The sequence below is a fragment of the Simochromis diagramma genome, unplaced genomic scaffold (genome assembly GCF_900408965.1).
Source record: "Simochromis diagramma unplaced genomic scaffold, fSimDia1.1 OVJJ01000802.1, whole genome shotgun sequence".
NCBI lineage: Eukaryota > Metazoa > Chordata > Actinopteri > Cichliformes > Cichlidae > Simochromis > Simochromis diagramma.
This window is the reverse complement of record NW_024387492.1, coordinates 5,423,216-5,427,346: the sequence shown is the minus strand read 5'-3', so window position 1 is coordinate 5,427,346 and position 4,131 is coordinate 5,423,216.

Sequence of the window (4,131 nt, the reverse complement as noted above, 5' to 3'; positions counted from 1 at the left end):
AAGGGAATGAAGACAAGAGCGGGACAACCAAGGCCGCCTGACAACAGGTAGTGATTTACTGCCTTCATGCTGACTCTCATGTTGTTGTCTCTGTGGCTAATTGACTGTCAATTATCTCCCGATGACAGCCCCACCCACTGGCAAGCCAGTGTATGTGGAGGCTTTGTTGACATCCCCAGGGCACGACCAAGTTTACAAGGCAGCACTGCGATCACGAAACAATTGTGTTTGCCTGCATCTTTCCTTTCTCCCTTGAGAATCGGAAAAAGAAGAAACAATTTGTAAGTGACGCGTGGGGGAATATAGGCTCTCTTAGGAGGAAGCAAAAAGTCTTCATAAACAAGAGAAATTGCTGATAACAGGGTGTGAGATTGGGCTTGATTATTGGTTTACAAAAATAGGTAATGACAAGAATGAGGAGAAAGAGTAAATGTGCTCTTTACAAACATGTCAGGTCATTCTGTGTTCGAAGGTGAGCTGTGTTTGTGAGACACCAGATTGGACATAATAGATATTACGAAGCTGTGGTGTCTCTAAATACAGGGTATACTTGTGTATACTTATTCTTAGATTCTGTAGGCTTTGAGAGTTTTCAAATGGACATAAAACATAGATGTGGGGATGCTGAAAGCTCCCAGGTCTGTAGTTTTGAGTATGATGCATTAGTAGACCAGTCCAGTAGTAACTGGTTCTTAATTTTGCTCCTGTTAGGCTTGTAGAAAACCTCTTATTCTGTGTCAAAGGGAGCCTGTGAAGCATGGTGGGAGCAGAATCCTGGCAATACAACACACCTGGAGACTTGAAAAAAGTTGTGGCACCGTGAGATCGTTTTTGTGGGAGTGTGAATGAGTGTGTGTATGTGTGTGTATTTTGTGTGTACTAAGGACAGGTCCCAAGGTTTCCTTCAATCTGTTGTTGTAGATGGCTTTTTCATGCAAGGTCTCATCTCCCGTCATCGATGAAAACAGCGTGAATAAGGGTGTGCTTGGCTCAGTAATGAAAAGATGTGCTGTGTGCTGCCAGGCAGAAAGAGCAGTTGCAAACCCCCTCCAACACCTGTCCAATCAGCCCACAAGACCAAGCCATAAATGCTTTCCATCAGTGCTGCTGGTGTTCGGGAGCTCTGAGCTCACAGGGAAACTCTAGTAATTGGCTTCTGTTTGTCCTGGCCTTATCAGTGTATTGCTTTCATGGATAACTTGGAACTAATTAATCAGGGTATGGAGGGTGGGATGGGATTTGCCTTTCTCTCTCACTCTCTTTCATTTTCTTTTCATTTTCTGTCAAACACCAGCTATTTTACCCGTGTTCAGTAAAACCTTTTAGAACTGTTGCAATATAGATATGGACTTGGGAAAAGTGGCAGAGATAAACACAGTTTAAGATGCTTTGCTTCTACATGCCTAATCCTATGTTTTGTCTCACACCGCCACTTCTATTTTGTTTTAATGTTTACAATATGAGTTTGCAACCTGCCCCACTGCGTCTCACGCTCATTTGAATAGAAAACAGCTAGATTTTATTTTAAAGAATTCATGCTGTTTTCAAATAATTGCTTTTATACCATCAAAGAATGGCATCTATTAACGCCCCAGGAAGTTGCTGAACAATGATGCTGAGTATTTCCTTAAAGAATCCAATTTTATCTACTAAAGAGCAGCGGTAGATCATAAAATTCCACATAAGCTTGAAACGAGTGATGTGATCATCCTTGGTGCTTCATTATAGTTATTCATATCTCCATAGGCACAAGTGAGTCATTACTCTTCAGTTATTTCTTGTGATTGAATTTAATCAAAGGCATGTTATTTACAGCAGTATGCAATAAACATGTTGGCTCAGTGCTTACTGATAATGTATTCTGCCTTTTTCACAGGCTACAATACTGCAGAAACATTTCCTGCAGCTTAAACTCTGCAGTACCACAACGGAGTACGTAGCTGTAAAAATTCAAACAGATTGGAGGGTAAAGCACAAATCAAGAGTTTATTTGCATTGCACTCTAGGAGCAAAAGGTGATTTCCATAGGAAGCCCCAAAATATATAAACCGTACAGGAAACGGCACAGTGCAAGCACATTATTAAGGATTGTTGAAGACATTTTCTGAAAACTAAGCAGCAAAAAACAATCAAAATTATACACTTCATTCACATTTTTTTACATGAAAACACCAACAATATGAGATGATCCCATTGAATACTACCTAGGGCGATTGCTGGTTGTCTAGCAGGGTTGGCCAACTCCAGGCCTCGAGAGCCGGTCTCCTGCAGGTTTTAGATAACACCCTGGGCCAGCACATCTGAATCAAATGATGAGTTCATTGTCAGGCCTCTGGAGAACATCAAGAAATGTTGAGGAGGTAATTTAGCCAGTAATTTAGTCAGCTGTGATGGATCAAGGACACATCTAAAACCTGCAGGCTCTCGAGGCCCGGATTTGGCCACCCTGGACACTGGAGCAGCTGCAAGGCCCAACCAATCAGATGAAAGAACCCTCTGTGAATAGTAAGAAATGACAAGTGCATTGGTGTACTGAGGTGTCTAGCAATGTAAACCCCTGTATGCTGTGAGCAGAAATAAAATATATTCTAAAAGAAAATGGTAAATGGTACAAAGAAGCTAAAATTGAGGTATTTTCTTGTTCTAAGTCTTTCATCCCTGTGTGACTGTTTTTGGCAGATAAAAAAAAAATAAATAAATAAAAAGGATTTAAGAAAATAAAGCTTGTATATTTTTTGTTGACAATTGCTGTGATAAAACTGCCAGGAATATGATTGCACTAATTTCTCTAAAACATAGATAATTATCAAAAAATAACCCTCAGGTTTGCTAATAGGGCCCTTAGGGGACTTAGCAGAGGCTGGAATTGATTATCGAGGGTCTCAGAGCCAATGGTGATCAAATCTTTTTTGGCAAAATTTAATTGTAGAAAGTTCTGTGATTACAGGTACTTACATCATCTCTGTTATTTGACCAAATTATTGCATTCTGAGTGTTTAATAGAGAGATATGTCAGCATAACAGTGAAATGAGCAGTCATCTAATGTCAGCATTTACAAACAGAATTTATTCTTGAGGCATGAAGGAATCAAGTGAAACACCACATTCTGTGTTGGAAATAAGGACTTTCAGACGGTTCAGATCTATAATCAGTGTAATGCAATAAGTACTGCCAGCTTAGCTGTCAAGCAGCACCACTACACAGCAATGTAGCCAATAAAAAGTCATTCATCATTTTTTAGGATTTGGTGTAGCACCTTTTTTGTTAAAAATTTATATCAAAATATATTATTAATAAAATCTATGAAACTGAAAACATGTGGATAAATGACAAAAATATGAAAATTGTGCCATAAAATCATATTTTAAGACTGGATAATATTTCAAATAACAGCAGACTTTTGCCTGGCATAAACCACAAGATGCTCCAAATCATGTCTTTTATCACTGGACTAAACAGAAGCCCTGAAGTTACCATTCTCTTGGATGTATGCTTCCCCCCCTCCAGGATATATAAAGCTTTCACTGAGCCAATGTACGAGCTGTTGTTTGTTCGGTTTCTTGTCCTCAAGCTCCTTTACCATAAATACGAACAGCTGGTATGAGCCTCTCAGGGAGGCTATATGGTCCACATAGAATGCCAAGGTACACACAAGACACACAGCACAACTGATCCATTTTCCACTATGGGTCGGAGGAGAAAGGCAATGAGCTGAACCTTCTATAAAATAACAGCTAAGGGCATATGGGTATTCATCTCAGCTCTTTTGGTACATGACATTCAGAGTAATTTGAGATTTCTAAAGTGAAATTCCACTCTGAAGGTGAGCCCTTTATGATGGCTGGTCAATTGAGTCTTTATAGTGTGAGAAGGCTCTGCCTGTGAATGAAGGCTGATTAAAGCGTGTAGTGTCAGATTATACAAGTCTAATAAAGATTTACGAGCTAACCCCATTAGCACACAATTGCAAAGTGAACCTTAGCAAGAAGCCCATGCTTGGGTTCACTTAGCGACAGTTTTAACTGATTTTATTCAAAAGAAGATAGCTTTGGCCATGCATTTTATGCACTTCTTTTTCAACGCTTAAATTTCACAGAAAGCTTTCCATCCATTCTCTTCCACGTGTCAGG